Here is a 20,287-nt window from a genome sequence, read left to right on the forward strand (position 1 = left end):
AGGGGATGGGAGGTTTTGGAGGGGAAACCAGGAAAGGGAATAACATTTGAAATGTAAATAAAGAAATTATCTAATTAAAAATATATGCACCTTTAATGGTTCTGGAAGATTTCTACATACAGTGCAAACTCTTTCCTTTGGCAGGTCTCCAGGATTTGAGAACATGCCTCTACCTTTCAGACACATTTAGAAAACTTGATACTTTGGGGATGTTGCTATGCCTTTTCTACTCTTATTCTAAATCTGGCCTCAATATATATATTAGATAATAAACCCTGCTGGCCCAAATTTATGATTTTATATTTTAATATTTAAACTAATTTAGATAACTTCATATGATGGTCTGAGACCCTTATACCCATGTAATTAACAGCTGATCTTAATCTTTCTTGTCCCTGTTACTCATATCCCTATAGCAACGAAACTGAGTCTGAAATTAACTAACTCCTGTTTTCCCTTCACAAAAAGGTCTCCTATGGTCCATGGGAAAGAAGCATAAATTATAGATAAATATTTCTTCTGTAACCTACTAAAAATGGCAAAGAGTTGTTTCAGAAGTCAAGGAGAAGGAAGTGCAAAATATAAATGGAGCAGACACTCCAATTTCTCTGCCCCTGCTGAGAATCCAAGAATCTAGTTAGCCTTTTCAGTCAGATATTTTAGGATCCCATTTAAGAATAGCTGAAGGAGGCATTACATGTGTGTCTATACCATACTTTTTCTATATGGACAGAAGGGCCAAGAAGCAGGAGTAGGTGGATTGGGGAGCAGGATGTAGGGGGAGGGGATGGGGGATTTTAGGATAGGAAAATAGGAAAGGGAATAGCATTTGAAATGTAAATAAAGAAAATACCTAAAATAACAAAAAAGGCCTTTGGCTTGCTGGCTTGGAAATGAAACTGAAGATACAAATACATTGCGTTCTAATCTCTGTCTTTTCTATTGTGTCTCCAAGACTGGTTCCTCTAATTGATGATAGTGTTTATATTCTTGGAACTTTATCCCGTACACCTATGGTCTGCCTTTGTTTCAGCTATAATATGTCTGAACACTTTTACCTTTAATTTTTGTATCTTTTTCTTTCGATGTTCTCTATGTTTTATGGGTATTTATACTACCAAAAAGAAAAACACAAAAACACTTAGTAATCTTTCCAGGATTTCTGACTTTTTCTCAAGATATACATAAATTGGCTTTAGTAATATAGATTGCTAGGTTCAGTTTTACAGAGATTTAGATATCTTTTGGGTATTGAGAATATTAGAAATATCACATACTGCTTTATTTCCTACATTCTTCATGAATATCTTTGCAGCAATTGCTGAAAGTAAACTTCATTGTCTAAGGATCTGTAAAGCCACTGGGAAAATGGCTTGAAAACTATCAAATTAGCACAGGGAATTTTTTTTATTACATTTACTTACTTACTTACTTACTTACTTACTTACTTATTTTAATTAGATATTTTCCTCATTTATATTCCCAATGCTATCCCAAAAGTCCCCCATACTCTCCCCGCCACACTCCCCCACCCACCCACTCCCACTTTTTAGCCCTGGCAGTACCCTGTACTGGGACATATAAAGTTTGCAAGTCCAATGATGGCCTTTCCAGTGATGGCCGACTAGGCCATCTTTTGATACATATGCAGCTAGTGTCAAGAGCTCCGGGGTACTGGTTAGTTCATAATGTTGTTCCACCTATAGGGTTGCAGATTCCTTTAGCTCCTTGGGTACTTTCTCTAGCTTCTCCATTGGGGGCCCTGTGATATATCCAATAGCTGACTGTGAGCATCCACTTCTATATTTGCTAGGCCCTGGCATAGTCTCACAAGAGGCAGCTCTACCGGGGTCCTTTCAGCAAAATCTTGCTAGTGTATTCAATGGTGTCAGCATTTGGAAGCTGATTATGGGATGGATCCCCGGATATGGCAGTCTCTAGATGGTCCATCCTTTCATCACAGCTCCAAACTTTGTCTCTGTAACTCCTTCCATGGGTGTTTTGTTCCCAATTCTAAGAAGGGGCAAAGTGTCCACACTTTGGTCTTTGTTCTTCTTGAGTTTCATGCGTTTATCAAATTGTATCTTATATCTTGGGTATCCTAAGTTTCGGGGCTAATATCCACTTATCAGTGAGTACATTTATGTTAAAACTTGTAAGAAAAAAATGGTTGAATCAAAAGTCTTAGTACAGGTAATTTATATTTAATACACTATACCATATACATATAATTTGGATCAAAATTTTATTTAGGAAAATAAAAAGGTAACAATAAGACATATAAGGAAACATTTGAATTCTTTACATATTTTTCTTATTTTTAGAAAAATTGTTAAATAGTTTGACTAAGAATGGAGTTTTTTTATGATTTTTTCTAAGAATGAAAGCATAACTGATGAAGACAAAGCCATGAACATTTAAATGACAATGCTACAAAAGAATCAGGATACTGTAGTTCTCAGTATCTCCAAAGATTATATTTTTGGTTTATGTTTATTTTTGTTATAATAGAGTTTCAATGCAAAACCTGTAGTTTTTGACCTTCAGAAATTACAGCAAGTTTAAAATTATGAAATCCTAATCCAATAAGAATTTCTAAATTATTGATAACTATTGCAGTATAGATAAATAAGTCATAAGAGTAAATGGTCAGTGAAATTATTTAATGTGTTTAGAACTATGGACAGAAAACATTAAAGAAGAAGACCCATTTATACCTCCTGTTATACAGTCTTCTGTAAACATTGTTAAATTTATGCCTCAAACAAGCAACACAAAGCAAGTTTAAAGAAAAAAATTAAAGTGGATGGGGATTGCAACTCCATTGGAAGAGCAGCATAGACTGGCCTGATCACCCAGTTCTCCCATTGACTAGACCACCAACCAAGGAGTGTACCTGGAGGGATTCATGACTCCAGATACATATGTAGCAGAAGATGGCCTTGCCTGACAGCAATGAGAAGAGAGACCCTTGGTCTCAGGGAGGTTTGATGCCCTAGCATAGGAGGATGCTGGAGCAGTGGGGCAGGAGAGTTGGGGGAGCAACCTCATATAGACAAAGGGGAGGGGAAGGGTGTAACCTGCCCCACCCAGCCTGAAACATGGTTGCTCAGGTTTCACTGTTAGCACTGAGAGAGTTTTGGGGTGGAGCCTGCAGCCCTATAGTTCTGCCACTCCCACTGCTGCTACCTGCCACCTACCTGTTCCAGAGCCAAACATGTGGTCACCTGCAACTGGACTCCAGGATGGTTTGGCGGGAATTGGCCCCTTCCTCCTTCTTCATAACCCGGTGCACTAAATAGTAAAATTGAGCTTTGATCAGAACCTTGTCTTAGCGCCATTCTTTCTCTCGTCCTTCTAGTTCTTTTTCTTTTAGCTCAAGTTTGCCACTTCAGCCATACCCCATTCCTCAAGAGCCACTGGACAGCATGCAACAATTTGGCACCTGAACAGAGACCTGAAACATGGCAGAAGAACATTGAGAGAACACTGTCCGTCTGGAGCTCCATGGGAAAAGCAAATGGTCTTCGTATAGGGCACCAGAGCAACAAACAGGTACATGCTAGCGCTAGCTTAAAATTTCATTTTGTAAAGGGTTGCTGAGGGTGCGATAGGATACAAAATAAGCTTGAATCAGCACTAACCCAATGCTGGCTCTGTTTTGGTCAGCAGCGTATTAATCGGAACTAGAAACTGGAATCAGGCAGTTGTCCCCAGCTTTCAGAAGCTGTTTCAGGTGAGAGAAGGTAGGGTTTGAAGTTATAGATCAGGCGGTGGTCCTTAGCTTTCAGGACAGAGGAGTAGGGCCTGAAGTACAATTGGTAAGAAATTTTTTAAATAGGATAGATAGCTGTTGCCCATGGTTCAAGAAAGAAGAAACAGTAGATTGCAGAACCTGGGAGAAAGTTGGTGAGGCCTTGGAAATCACTCAGGCAAATAATTTCACCTTAGGCCTCTGGGTGCTCATAAAAATGCTGTTGAAGATGCTACCTCTCCAGGGTCGAATTGTACCCAGGCAGAGCTTGTAGATTCTCAGAAAGCGTGCCTATCAGAACGTGCCTTCTCAGAAAAGGGTCCTCTTAACTCTAAAATTGATAAATGTGGAAACTGATGATGAACTAATTTCAAACAAAAAACACTCAGATAGAGGAGCTGCCCATTATTTTGATGAGAATTGGCCTTCTTGCGAGTCTCCCACTCCACCTATGATCCCCACCTCGGGAGGTGCTACTCATAGGGACACTCAACTAAGCAAATTTGAGTTTGTAATTAGGCTTAGAAGTTGACTAATGAGCTTCGGGAGCTAAAAAGGATGTCAGAACCGGTTAAGAGTAACTCTTCTGTAGTTCACCAGGTGCTGCTAGAAAGAGCTGTGAGTCAGGCTCATGGGAGACGACAGAATATGTCTGCTATGCTAGCCTTTCCTGTGATCTTGGTAGTTGGAACAGCAAGATACTAGGGTCGGACATTACCAGACTTTGGATTTCAAGTTGATAAAGGAGTTAAAAACAGCTGTTGTGCAATATGGCCCTTCAGCCCCATTCACTCAAGCGTTACTAGATACAGTCTTGGAGTCACACTTAACCCCCTAGATTGGAAGACTCTTTGTAAGGCTACCCTGTCAGGAAGAGATTTTTTTTGGTTTGGGATTCTGAATGTCAAGACGCCAGTAAGAACACTGCTGCTTTAAATGCTCAGGCTGGTAATTTAGACTGGGAAAGCAACATGCTTTTAGGAGAGGGTCCATATGAGGGACAGACAAATCAGATTGATTTTCCCATTGCAGTGTACATGCAAATCGTGGTGGCTGCACGTAGTGCTTGGGGACTGTTACCGGTTAAAGGAGATATTGGTGGAAGTTTAGCTAGCATTCAAAAGAGTTCTGATGAGCCTTAACAAAACTTTCTGGACAGGCTTTTGATTTCAGCTAGTAGAATCCTTGGAAAGTCGGACACCGGAAGTCCTTTCATTATGCAATTGGCTTATGAGAACGCTAACGCAATGTGCCGAGCTATGATTCAACTGCATAAGGGACAGACAGATTTGGCGGGATATGTCTGTCTTTGTGCGGACATCAGGCAGTCTTGCGCAATTTCGCAGGGGACCTACGTACAAGCAATGCTCTCGCGGAAACGAGGGAATAATGCATGTTTTAGATGTGGAATTTTGGATCATTTTAAAAGTAATTGTTCTAAGAACAAAGGTGCCGAGAATAGGCAAGCAGGCCATGCCCCAGGAATTTGTTCCCAGTGCAGGAAGGGCCACCACTGGGCCAGGGAGTGCAAGTCTAAGCCAGGCGTTCTGAGCTGCCCAGTGCCGAGAAACAAGGGAAGAGGTCAGCCCCAAACCCTGACTTACTCGAGGAAAACAGCTTATGGGGCTATAAATCTGCTGCCCAGTCAAAAAGATCAGTTTTTGAGCTTGTCAGGTCAAACCCAGGAAATACAAGAATGGATATCTATTCCACCATCCACGCAGTGTTAACCCCAGAAATGGGAGTCCAAACTCTGCCTACTGGAGTCTTTGGACTGCTACCTGCAGAAGCCTGTGGCTTTCTTTTAGGACGAAATAGTTCCATTGTAAAAGGCCTGAAGATTTATCCAAGTGTTATAAATAGTGATTATGAGGGAGAAATTAAAATCATAGCTGCTTCCCCTCATGGTGTGATAACTGTACCCACTAATTAGAGAATTGCTCAACTTACTTTAACCCCTTCACGTCAGTCACCATATAGATTCTTTAAAAACGAGAGAGGACAAAGTAGCTTTGAATCCTCTGGTGTGAATTGGCTTCAATCTACTACTAATCAGAGACATAACCTTAAATTTACATTTGATGGAAAAAGCTTTGAAGGATTAATAGATACTGGGGCTGATGTAAGGATTATAAGAGGGGAGGACTGGCCCTCAAACTGGCCCTTGACTGAATCCTTAACTCACCTTCAAGGAATTGGGTACACTAGTAACCCAAAACATAGTTCCAAATTGCTAACCTGGAGAGATGGGCATGGAAAATCAGGAAAAGTCCAGCTGTCTGTATGTCAAATTTGCCTGTAACTCTGTTGGGAAGAGATCTGTTGTCACAGATGGGCGTTGTAATGTACAGTTATAATGAGATGGTGACTAAGCAGACATTCAGGCAGGGACCTCTGACTGGCCATGGACTAAAAAAAGAAAGGACAGAGAATTAAGACTTTTGAGGATCCTAAACCTCACTCTAACACAAGATGTTTAAAGTATTTTCAGTAGTGGCCACTATCTTGCCTGCATCTCCTGCCAAAAAAATCCAATGGCTTAATGATATTCTGGTGTGGATAGATCAGTGGTCTTTACCAAAAAAAAAAAAAAAAAAAAATAGAAGCCTCTTCTTCACTAGTGCAGAAGCAGTTAGAAGCAGGATATTTGGTGGAGTCTCAGTCTCCCTGGAATTCACCAATTTTCATTATCAAGAAGAAATCGGGTAAATGGAGACTGTTACAAGATTTAAGAAAAGTAAATGAGACTATGGTACCTATGGGATCTTTACAACCAGGGCATCCCTCCCCCAGTAGCCATTCCTAAGGGATATTATAAAATTGTGATAGATCTGAAAGATTGTTTCATTACCATCCCTTTGCATCCAAAGGATTGTGAAAGATTTGCTTTTAGTGTTCCTTCTGTAAATTTTAAGGAACCTATGAAGAGATATCAATGGACAGTTCTCCCGCAGGGGATGGCTAATAGTCCCACTTTATGCCAGAGATTTGTGGCACAGGCCATTCAGCCTGTGAGACAACAATGGCCAATGATTAACCTCATTCATTTCACAGATGATGTTTTGATGGCAGGAAAAGACCCCAGGATTTGCTTTTCTCTTATAGAGACTTACAAAAAGCCTTAGCTGAAAAAGGGTTGCAAATAGCTTCTGAAAAGATACAAACTCAGAATCCTTATAATTATTTGGGTTTTAGACTCACTGATCAAGCTGTTTTTCCCCAGAAGATAGTTATTCATAGAAAAATTAAGGACCTTAAATGATTTTCAAAAATTGTTAGGTGATATTAATTGGCTTCACCCCTATTTAAAGCTTACTACAGGGGAGTTGAAACCTTTATTTGATATTCTTAAAGAGAGTTCTGATCCTACTTCCTCTAGATCCCTAACCTCAGAAGGATTGCTGGCCTTACAGCTAGTGGGAAAATCTATTGAAGAGCAGTTTGTCACTTATATAGATTACTCCTTGCCATTGCATCTGTTAATTTTTAATATGACTCATGTGCCTACAGGATTGCTATGGCAAAAATTCCCTATAATGTGGATATATTTGAGGATTTCTCCTAAATGTAATATCTTGCCATATCATGAAGTAGTGGCCCAGATGACTATCACTGGAAGAAAGCAGGCACTAACTTATTTTGGCAAAGAGCCAGATATTATTGTTCAGCCTTACAACGTCAGTCAAGACACTTGGCTGAAACAGCATAGTACGGATTGGTTGCTTGCACAAATAGGGTTTAATGTAACTATAGACAGCCACTACCCCCAAGATAGGTTGATAAAATTTTTAAATGTACATGAGGTGATATTTCCTAAAATTACTTCCTTACAGCCTTTATATAATGCTGTATTGATTTTTACTGATGGCTCCTCTCAAGGGCGAGATGGATATCTTATTAATAATCAACAAGTTATCATAGAGACTCCTGGCCTTTCGGCTCAGTTAGCCAAATTAACAGCAATACTGAAGGTCTTTTAGTCTGTGCATGAGCCTTTTAATATCTTTACGGACAGTTTATATGTTGCACAATCAGTACCCTTATTGGAGACCTGTGGTACGTTTAACTTTAATATGCCACCGTGATCCTTATTTTCAGAATTGCAAAACATCATTCTTGCCCGGGAAAATCTGTTTTATATTAGCCACATACGATCTCACTCTGGTCTTCCTGGACCTTTAGCTGAAGGCAATGATTACATTGACAGAGCTCTAATAGGAGAAGCCTTAATTCCTGTTGCTTTGGCCAAACGTGATCATGAAAAGTTTCATCTCTCTAGCCATACCTTAAGGCTCCAACATAAGATCACTAAGGAGCAAGCAAGAATGATTGTAAAACAATGTCCTAAATGTATTACATTATCTCCAGTGCCACATTTAGGAGTCAATTCTAGAGGTCTTATGCCTAATCATATTTGGCAAATGGATATAACTCATTATGCAAAATTTGGAAAATTAAAATATATACATGTTTGTATCTATACTTGTTCAGGATTTCTTTTTGTTTCTCTGCATACAGGAGAGGTTTCTAAAAACGTAATTGATCATTGCCTACAAGCCATTAACGCCATGGGATTGCCTAAACTTATTAAGACAGATAACGGGCCATCCTATTCTAGCAAAATTTTATCTCATTCTGTAAAGAATTCGGCATCACACACAAAACTGGAATTCCTTATAACCCCATGGGACAGGGAATAGTTGAACGTGCTCATTGCACCTTAAAGAATTGGCTTTTTAAGACAAAACAGGGGCAGTTATATCCCCCAAAGTCACCAAAGGCACATCTTACCTTTACCTAATTTGTTCTAATTTTTTTGCAAACTGATATTAAAGGTCAGTCTGCAGCGGATCGCCACTGGCATCCAGTTACTTCTAATTCTTATGCATTGGTAAAATGGAAGGACCCACTAACTAACGAATTTAAGGGTCCAGATTCAGTTCTAGTCTGGGGAAGAGGCTTGGTCTGTGTTTTTTCACGAGAAGAAGATGGAGCGCAATGGCTACCCGAGAGATTAATTCATCTGCTGGACACAGATCCTGAATCTTCTTGTAAGTATCACTCTGAGGGCTAAAAATTCCTCTTTTGCCTAGAAGTCAGTTGGGAACATAGGCTTCCAGGAAAGCTGCGGTTTTCTTGCAACTCTCAGAGCCAGCTCCCCCACAAGTAGGCCGAAGACTGAGCTTGAGCCTTGCTAACTTGCAACTGAATAAAGTACCTGGACTTCCCCAAAAGAAGCTTTGCATTGTTACCTTCTCATTGCCTGGATCTTGTTTTTCAAGCAGGTCAATCAACACCCTTCAGGCTGACTGAGGTGGGCTTGCATCCCCGCCCCCAAGAGTGTGCAGGTGGCAGCTACTAATTTTCATTCTAAAGACATTCCAGGATGTATTGTGGATTTTGGTCTGATTTGTGATTAAGGTTTGCTACTACAGCTAGAAAGGCAGAAATTTCAAATATTAAAAGAATATGGTTTTTATTCTGCTTAGTCCCTTAGCTGGTCTCCGGTTTTCTACCCTTGCAGTTATTGCAAGGTCCCCTTGGTTCCTCAGGCTGTGGAAATATTAGAGATGAGGAGGGTGACCTCCAGCTCCTAATATAGCCTAAGAGCCACAAATTGTGGTGTTACTAGTGACATAATTCTTGTAGAGGCCTTGCTGAATCTGAGGTTGACAATTCTCCCTTGGTAGGTGCACAGTACTCAGAACTGTACATGCTGATTTGTGATAATATGAATACATTATGGGCATCAGCATGGGAGCAGGAAGTACACTGCAGGAGAAGGTCCAACTTGACCATTTCTGAGTTCCCTGAGAGATACACCCGGTTTGGATGGAGGTTGGTATGTAGTTCCAGTTACAACCAAGAATATCTTTCTAAGGCTCTGCCTCCCCTCCCCAAAAGATACCAAGAGCCATGATTGTGGGTCGTGACAGCACCCACGGGAGGAATCGCGTCAATACTCCTCCAGCCATGGTTAAAACCCACACATTAAAGAATGAGGACATCATTTGATCACCTCAGTTAAGCGTGGCCTTATTAAGCTTAATTCAAAGGGGGGAGAGAGAGGTTGGAGACCATATCATGAGAAGGGCAAACCCTTCACAGACTCCCACCCTAACAAGCCAAATGGCCTTGTGCTACAGAGGCGGTTGTCACCCCTCCTCTCTGTTCCCTGCCTGTCATCCAAGGCTGTTGAGGAGAATCACCATACTCGCTTTCAGTTTATCATAATATAGTACCTTTCAAAATCGTACAGTTAGTCTTTGCCAGTGTTCCAATTCCCTAGCTGACTGCTTAGTATTCAGTAAAAATTCAACAAGGGAGTTACCTATTCAGTAACTAATTAGCATTATAAAAGATGGAGCCAACAGCCCAGGGGTAGTCTGCAAAAAGTTTACTAGGAAAGAAAGGACAGTCTTATCCAGATTCAGTTTACCATAAGAAAAGATAGGAAATCCCACTGAGACAGGTTTCTTCATTAGGCCCTAAGAATTCAGGCAGAAGTATAGAGCATAAATAAATTTCATGCCTCAGCCCAGCCTTTTCTTTTTATGTTAACAACAGGGAGGAGATGAAGCCCCCCCACCCCCCAAAGCCTGAAACCTGGCTGCTCAGGTTTCACTCTTAGCACAAAGAGAGCATCTGGGTGGAGCCTACCACCCTATCGTTCTGCCACTCCCACTGCTGCTACCTGCCATCTAGCTGTTCCGGAGCCAAACACGTGGTCACCTGCAACTGGACTCCAGGATGATTTGGCAGGAATTGGCCCCTTCCCCCTTCTTCATAACCTGGTGCACTGGATAGTAAAATTGAGCTGTGATCAGAACCTTGTCTTAGCTCCGTTCTTTCTCTTGTCCATCTAGTTCCTTTTCTTTTTGCTCAATTCTGCCACTTCAACCATACCCCGTTCCTCGACAGCCGCTGAATGGCACACAACAGAAGGGCAGATGTGGGATGGGGGATTGTTGGAGGAATAACCAGGAAGTGGAATATCATTTGAGATATAAATGAATGGAATGATTAATAAAAAAAGAAAGAGGAAAAAATAAAGTTTATTTAATACAAAATAATATTCAAAATGAGGCATGTGAACTGATTATAAAAAATTGAATGTGTGCATATAATGGGTTAAATTTACAAATATACTGCACAGCAACCCATTCTCAAGCTCAAGCAATACCCTTTCTCTTGATGGGACACTGTGACACTAAAGAAAATTGTATGTTAATTTCATTACAAGGATACATGAGAAAAAAGACCTAACAGAACTGCTGCTTCCAGCTGTTGTAGGCATAACTGTCTCTAGCTCTGAGGTAAGACCAGTAAAATCATTACCTTATCTATACAGAAGATGAAACTGTCCCCATGGCTCATATGACATGGTGATGCTCAGGGAAGGATCTTAAGAGTCTGCTTCCTTACACTCGTTGTCTGAACATATAAGAGTTAAGCAGCAATTACTCTACCCTCAATGTCTCCCAAATTAACATTTAAGCATATTTTAAAAGGTGAAAATTTGTACCTAAGCCTACAAGCTGAAACCTGCATACTAGTCTAATAGGCATGCACTTTATCTAGTTTTTCAATTTTTCCTCTTAGCTAAGGCTAATTCCATACTCCATACTTTAAACACCCATGTTCTCTGATTAAGTGGGAGGCTTCCAGATACTATGTCATCAAACTTACTGTTTGGGATATATATATATATATATATATATATATATATATATATATATAGTATCCAAGTGGTATCTTTGAATCTTTGCTAGACAGTCCTACAAAGATAATCACTCAATAAGTTTCTATTTGTTTTTTAAATGGTTAATCAGATGCTGATTTTACAGAATTACTTTACAAATCACACAGATCCTCATTCCTTTCAGAGAAATCTGACAGTTACCTTATCATTCTACAGAATTCTCTAACATGACCTAATCAGCTGTATAATTTCATTTCATATTAGTGAACAAGACTTAGCTTAAATATAATGTTAAACTCTCATTGATTCCCTCAGGGTCATAATAGAGTAGACCCAATGGATGATTCTGAACTTATGCTGGTCAATGGCACAAGTCTCAACATCTTTAATAAAAAGCAATGACCTTACATATTATCATCAACCACAATGACACAAATCATTACTCTTGCTAAATCCTCTGAAAAAGCCTGTTCAAAAAAAAATTAAATGATTTTCCTGCCTTACTTCAATAAAGATAAAACTGCCTTAAAAGTTTTCTTAATTATATCCTCAATAAAAATTATAATAGTATGGCTAGCAGTTTCCCTTTTCATGTGTTACAGATACTCATAGCATGCAAGAATATACACTATCACCAAATTGATGACTTGTGCTCTGTCCTATTACTTCCACGCAGTTTTACTACGAATCCAAGGCCAGATCCACTTCTGAGACACTCTAATTGCTGCATCTTCTACTTGGCTCTCTCTGTTAGCTAAAAGGATATATCCCTCTTCTCCATAATTTGAATCATACTGTTATTCATGTTTATCTCATTATTATTTGTACATGTATCTCCCTGTAATCATCCACTCACCTTTTAAAACTGTTGCTATCAATCCATCAGTTGAATAATTCTGAGTCATAAATACCTCCTCCTCTGAGATATCTAAGTGAAGAAATTCAATTACCTCATGTGCTTTCTTGACATGTGTATTCTACTTCTCAGTTGACTATTTCTCCTGATCCTGAATTCTTATCATTTCAAATGTTCAACAAAGGAACTTTCAGGGAATAAAATTATCATAAGGCATATGATAGCTTCATGGCTATATGTAATAAATAAGATTGGAAATGTGACTCAAAAGAACTACTCAGACATAGCAATGCATATGATATAACATACATGATTTAGCACCCTGTATTGATTTGTATGAACACAATAGAGAACATGAATGAAAAAGAGAAATAAATTATACCAAGTAAAGTTCTTTCCCTGGGAGTATGTAGAACTCTCTTGCCTTACATATCATAAAAACTAATAGATTGAATAGACAGAGAAGTGAAAGAAAACAAGTGTGAACAACAACAACAACAACAAAAAAAAAAAACAAACAAACTGTATTTGTCCCAAAGAAGTAAAGACTTTCTTCTGTCAGCAGAACTTAAATTACAAAGTAAAAACTCTTAATAATCGAAGGCTCTATCGTAACAAAAAAAGTGTGCAAATGTTATACTAATTTACTTTCAGAAGGCCTTTTGTTAAAAGTAAGAAATTATCAGTAAATATTGTACCTCAAATCTCAGAGATTATCAGCACAACATGTAAGAGTTATTCATTCCTGACATAGAATTTCTTTACAGAGTTGGTCTATCAAGGGAGTATACGGAAAAGCAGTTCTCCAGTCTCTTGTAATTTTAAGAAGATTGAAGTGAACCATCAATCTCTGGATAAAGGAAAAATCTAAGGGTGAGTATGAATGACAAACCTAAAAGCAGAATCAGTGGCCCCAGGTGAGGGACAAATATCCTTTTATGAGGGACTTTGCATTGTCTTATTTATCTTGCTTTGCTCTGTTTGGCTGTTGTCTGTTGAAGGTCTGTTCTTTTCTAAGAGGAAATGGAATGAGTGTGGATCTGGGAATAGGAGAGGTAGAGGAGGGCCTGAATGGAGTCAGGGAGGAGAAACTGTTTGGGGAAGAAAACTAATCTCAACAGAGGAGAATAGTATAAAAATCACACTTAAGAATACTGTGGTGAATCCTAGAAACTACCCTGACAATTTTGGATTGTCAAAATTGCAGGTCTCAGTTGTAGGCCTCCTATGAACTAAGTGTGGTATCCATGTAGCAGATACTGTCGTAAACACTATGGATTTATATTAGCTCTAATTGGCTCTGGTTGACTCTGATTAAATGAAAATAAAGTATGGATTAAATACTAATCAGCAGAGGGAGCCCAAACCAAGAAATAGAAATTTTTAAAAAAAATCTAACCTAGGAGATCTCCATTAGAAGTTGTGGTTAAGTCAGTCACCTGTTCTCCCTCTCTGTTCCAGCTGAAGATGTGCAAAGGAGGAGAAAAATAGGAAAAATATCATTTTTCCTAGGGTTAGGATTAGGGTTAGGCTACAATTGACAACAGTCAATACCAGCTAGTGGTATTTGAGTTTTGAGCATGTATCTGGCAGCTTGGAAGAATTTCACATCTATTTACTATAAAGCATCCATTTGCTTTTCTGGGCCCTTCTGAATATGACTATTAGCTGCCACATGCAGTAAGCTGCTGACTTCTTGCCATCTCGCTGTGTCAGTTTCCCTGAGTATTATATCCACAAGTAATAACACTGGATCTATCTTTATGTGTGTTAGAATAATCTAAAACAGGCTAGTAGAGGTAAATATAGAAATGGTGTTTTCCAGAACTGATCAAGCCACATCCCCCATTTGTATGTAGTCCATTAGCTTGTCATACTGGTAAATGACTTAAGAGCAGTGTTAGAAAAGAGATAATTAAAAACTATATGTATTTTAAACTGTGGGGTGACAGAGAGAGAGAGAGAGAGAGAGAGAGAGAGAGAGAGAGAGAATGTGTGTCTGTGTTTGTGTGTGTGTGCTTGTGTGTGTGTGTGTGTGTGTGTGTGTGTGTGTGTGTGTGTGTGTACCTACTACACACAGAAGTGCATATGAAAGAACCTGGCTCTTCTATCGATAAAAATACATTAAATACCAATAACTACTCATACTGAATTGGAATGTAAAAGTACCTTCCTTCTTCAGCCATAGCAGGATATTTATGGCTTGTTCTGATTCAAGTTTTGTACATGTAGTCTTAGATGTTGGGAGTTCATGTGGTCAACCATCTGTCTTGTTCAAGAAATACTCTTTACATTGTATATATCTACTACCCCTGGCTTATTTGAGACAGTCTTTTCCAATGGGCTAAATTTGCCAGGTAGTCTACATTGACTGCTCAACAAATCTTAAAGATCTGTCTGTCACTTCCCCTCATACACTGGAAGTACTAACCCAAACCTTTGTGCCTTGATTTTTACATATGTATTTTATAAATAAGACTCAAGTGTCCATATATACATGACAAGCAAATTGACAATAAAAGCTGAATGTTGGAAAGCAGTAAGTTTTCCATGTGTGTGAATGTTGCCTACATCTACAGTGTGGGTGCCTCAAGAATCTTCAGATGTGGCATAGCTTCAGCAATGAGATTCCAATCATACTCAGCAGCACAGTAAGGCTATTCAACATTAAAGAAATTTCTGTCAAGCTTTCTGTTGTCACATTCAATGGAACCTGAGTCATAAAAATCACAGGAGTATATGTGTTAACGAACTACCTGAGCAACAGAATTAACACCTGTGAGAACTGACAACTTCTAAAATATAAACACCATTTGATAAAATTTTAAAATGCATTGACCACTGATAAAGTATTTTTAAGCTAGTTATGGAAATGTGTTCCTGCTGTTTGCCTCTACCTTAAGAGACATAAGGAAAAATGATCTTTTGCCTCAGAAAGGGCATTGGCAAGAGGCCAGAAATTGAAGTTTCAGTAAGTCCAAGCTTGTGAACCAATGGGGTATATGTCACAGCTTCCAGATCCACATGTAAGAATTGTGACAAAAAAGAGAGCTGTATTAGCAAAAATCCCACAGTGATGTAGGTAAAAAAAAAAAAAATAAATAAAACTGTAGCCTTATAGCTCCCTAACCTAGATAAATGCAACAACCCTATAGAATCCATTCTACTCATAATTTATTCTTTGCATCAAATGACTTAGTGAGTTGTCTATTCTATGTACCAATTTTCTATCACGTTTTATTCTGTTTTCCTCTCAGATTCTCCACAAGAAGACAAACTTGGAGAGAATAAAATTAACATGAAAATTACAAGAGCCACATGTTAGTATGTAATGAAAACAATTTTAGAAAACCTTTTGATTCAAAATAGCAACTCAGATAAGGTAATATAATTTTAATAATGTACATAACGTAACACATCTAAAGTCACTGGAGAATGGAAGGAGTTGCTAATCAGGGGACATTGGTCAGTAAATTGAGGTGACAAGCCAAATAGAGAAAAGATATTTTGCAGGTAAAATTCTTTCCATGAAAGTATGGGCAGGCTTCTTCCCTTGTCTTTCATCAATAGAGTGTTGTGAGCAGAGAGAATGAGAGAAGTGAGTAAATTTTGGGATCAATTATATCCCAAACTGCAGTGACAATTTCATTCTGAAAGTTAAGTCAGGATGGGAAAGGTGTGTCTGTGACTCTTAATTAGTAAAAATAATAAGAGAATTCCACCATTATGTATCATTGCTCTCAGTTGGCCATTGCATACCACGTAAAATACTATAAGTGACATGCCTCTAAGCAGTCCAAGAGTCTCAAGTTGTCAGCTGCCACTGACATAGCAATACTTCAGTGTATATTCAAAAGCTGTAAGAAGCAGAAGGTCTAATGTCTTTACAATACTGAAAACATTAGTAAATCATCTTTCTTTTACACAATAAAATATTCCAAGGCTCGTGAAAGTAGGGCAGATATTAAGCAGAAGTGCTGTCTTTAGACATAGGAACAATTTTACAGCAAATTAGACAGTAGCTGAATCTCTACAAAACTAAAGGAAGGCAAGAAATTAGCCCTGAATTTATTGGAGAGCTTTGTAAACCAGGGTGCAGTTTTCCTTCTGTGAAATGTAGCTTTTTCTCATGCTCTGGTTAGAGCCTTGAACCAGGAGCTTGACTGGTAAAACTCCTATGTGCATGGATTTATATTAGCTATAGTTGCCTGCAATTCACTGAGTGTATGTGGGAAAATAAATAATGGATTAAGGGCTATGCAAGATGTTTTTGTTTTGTTTTGTTTTGTTTTGTTTTGTTTTATGACAATGTGATACAAGCTAAAGTCATCTGAGAGGAGGAAACCTCAATTAAGAAAATGGTTATAAGCAGGCCACTGAGGTAATTTCTAAACTTGTGGTTGATAGAGGAGGGTACAGTCCACAGTTGGTGGTGGGTAGTGGATATCTGGGCTGGTGGTCCTATGCTCTATAAGATAGAAGGCTAATGAAACCATGTGGAGCAAGACAATAGCATTATCCCTCAATGGCCTCTGTACCATCTCCTGCCTCAAGGTTCCTGCTCTGCTTGAGTTCCTGCCTTGATTTACTTTGATGATGTAATGTAATGTCAAATTAGAAGCCTAATAAACCTTGTCCTGCACATTGTTGTTATGAGTCATGGTGTTTGATCACAGCAGTCGGAGCTCTGACTAAGATGAGTGTTCAGGAGAGAGAAAGTAAGACAGAGACAGATAGAAGGAAGGAGGGAGAAAGGGGGGAGCAGAGACAGAGAGAAACATAGAGGAGAGAGGAAGAGAGGTAGCATGAGAGATAGAGAGAGAGACAGAGGGAGGGAGGGAGGGAGGGAGAGAGAGAGAGAGAGAGAGAGAGAGAGAGAGAGAGAGAGAGAGAGAGAGAGAGAGACAGAGAGACAGAGAGAGACAGAGAGAGACAGAGAGAGACAGAGACAGAGACAGAGAGAGAGAGACAGAGAGAAGCTGAAAGCTGAAGCCTGGTATAAACCAGGAGAGTTCTCCATCATAGCAGCTCCTCCACTTCTTTTATCTTTCTCCTACTTAGGTGTTTCAGGGTGCTGGCTTTAGTTGATGATAGAGAAAAGCAGCCATTAAAGTAACGAACTTGTCTGATCATTCCAGGCTTTCATCATGCCAAAATACAAGAATATCTCATTTGTGTCTGTGACCTTCTGGTTCATACTGTGTGCAGTCAAATTCAGACTTGTGCTATCTCTTTCTAATTCTAATGGGAAGGTTTTATCATGTATGTGATTGTATGATGACCAATCACCCTAGATCATTACTTTTAAAGAGTTGTAGAACAAATTAGCAAGGTATGTTTTGGTGTTTCATAGAGGTAAAGGAATATTTTACAAGGTATATGTTTTAGAACAAAATAGTCAAACTCTATTCATATTTACACTGTATGTTGGCAGTATAAGTGTACATTTTATATATAGGGAGCATATTTTCTGCATGTCTATGTAAAGTAGACATGGACACCTGGAATGATGAATCAGGGTTCTTTTTCCTTTAAAACTATTTTCATATTAATATATACATATATCTTTCTAAAATCCACGACCAATTCCCTAAATATAAATTACTCCCAATATTCATTAGTATTTCATCCATATTGCATGTGCTCTCCTTTTTTCATACACTTGCAGTCTATTTAGTGTTCTATATGTACATAGATATGGGTACACCTATTGGAGCATGAGTAGCTTGTCAGTGAAAGAATCCTTGAAGAATGCTGACCTGTACTGTCCTGCTATCAAAAAAAAAAAAAATGACACCAGATTCTCAGATATGTGTTTGGCTTCATTATCATGTCCTTGCCTATACTGGGATTTGATTGGCTTGTTCTGCTTTAAGAATTATACTTATAGTCCATGTGTGTTAGGTATTTATATATTCAATTGTACTGGAATGTCTAGCAAATACTTTTTTGGTGAAGGAGTTTACTATCTCTGGATCATTTGAGATAACATTTGTAACTAGGCTGGATTTCACCATATGTTCTAGCCTAGTTGGGCAACAAGACTGGGATGTCTATTTGTCTTTAAACCTCAAATCAAAGGATAGTATCTACACACCACTCTGTCCACATTTAATGTGTACTGGAAATAAAGAGGATGATAATCACTGTAGGGCCAGTACGTGGTTAACTGAGCCATCTCACCAACTTTCCAGATTTTAAAATTAAATAAGCAGTAGAATAAATTTCAAGGGTCTCCCTGTATCATACTATATGTAACTTGTGATTTTTCTTCTATACTATCTCAGATGTTGTCCTCTTAAGTGGTCCTTTAATGTCAATTTTTGTTTCCTTTCATCAGGACTGATAGCTCAGTATATGGTAAATTGTCTATGCTGTTCCCTGTGAAAGACACAAATATAATGGAGTAATAGATGTACAGAGAAATCTACCATAATTACTTTGCCAAGCATTAACCAGGTCTTGTGAAACACTAGTCTATATTAATTCAACTTTGCCTTAAGATCCAATATTCTTTAATTTTAGTTCACTGGTTTGCCAAATAGGTTTCATTGTTCAACCAGAATGACATTCTAACTGTATAGGTCATTATGGCTGGTTTAGGAAATTTGGCTTGTATTAACGTATGTATATCTTCAAATTTGTAAATAAAACACAAATATTACTACAGTATGTTTATAGTAATGATTATTTCATTCACTCTCCACACTATCACTACTCTCATTCTAGTCAAACTAGCTATAATCATATCCAACACATACTTTTCCATCAACATACCATTCTTCATCTTTTGGTTCTCTAATTTTTCCTTTCTTTCTGTCCTTATATTTTGCTTTATTTACACCTTATCTGCCCCATACTTTCAGTATTTTGTCTTTTACAAAACATGACAATAAAAGTTCCAAAAACCTCTGTATATAGCCTTGAGTTTGAGAAATCAAAACAATTCACATACAGAACCAAAGAAAAAGTTGATCAGAACAGAAAAAATAAAAATATTAATGAAAGGAAGTAAAAACAAAGGCAGGAGAAGGAAAAATAATAATAATTAGGATTTGTGAAAAGTCATCAGGAATTATATCAACTCTTTAGCAAAAAAAAATGGATAATACACATAAATCAGAGTAAATAAATATACATATGGAGTTTTAATGATTTTTTTTTATCATCTTAGCTCCTTTCACTGAACAAAATCCCAATAACATATTAGAAGCCATCGGTTGAGTTGCTCTTCTATCTGTACAAGAAATTTCCAAAGCACAGGGTATTTCTATTGTTTGTTGCTGCACCCTAGAAGTGGAAGTTTGCTGAAACAATTGCTGAAACAACATATCCAGGCTTAGAGGTCCCTGATCTGAAACAATGCTGAAAGTTTCCTCCAGGAGGACTAGCTTACATGGTACAAGAATATGCTATGTAAAATTTCAAATGAAGTCCCTCTAAGCTATGACACCAATAAACCACAACAACCATCAGCATTTCACATTAAACTTAATTGTGCCATAGTGAAATGTATCCCTTGGAAGTAATCAATAGCTTTCTAACTGCTAGAAATACATTTCTAGCATCAGAAAGAAATACATGCCGCATGAACTTGTGTGGCATCCTTGTGCAAGGGCCATCTTAATGTTCTCTGTATCATTCCAATTTTAGTATATGTGCTGCTGACTGGACCACCAACAAAAGAATACACATGGATGGACCTGTGGTCCTGGCTGCATATGTGGCAAAGGATGGCCTTGTTGGACATCTGTGGGAGGAGAAGCCCTTGAGCCTGAGGGTGTTGGATGACCCAATGTAGGGGAATGCTAGGGCAGGAAGATGGGAATGAGTGGGTAGGTGGGGGAGCAAGTTCATAGAGGCATGGATGAAAGGATAGGATAGGGAATTTCCCAAGGGGAGACCTGGAAAGGGGAAAACATTTGAAATGTAAATAAAGAAAATATCAAATTAAAGAGAAAAAGAAAAAAAATAC

General features: G+C 38.5%; 1 non-coding gene across 1 annotated transcript; it reads right to left on the reverse strand.

The window, feature by feature from the left end:
- Positions 1-19,882: 19,882 nt before the first annotated feature.
- Positions 19,883-19,989, reverse strand: Gm23431. Its single transcript, XR_003946925.1, has one exon. It is a non-coding gene; the product is annotated as a U6 spliceosomal RNA (small nuclear RNA).
- Between the last annotated feature and the right edge of the window lie 298 nt (positions 19,990-20,287).

This window comes from Mus musculus, chromosome 7 (assembly GCF_000001635.26).
Source record: "Mus musculus strain C57BL/6J chromosome 7, GRCm38.p6 C57BL/6J".
NCBI lineage: Eukaryota > Metazoa > Chordata > Mammalia > Rodentia > Muridae > Mus > Mus musculus.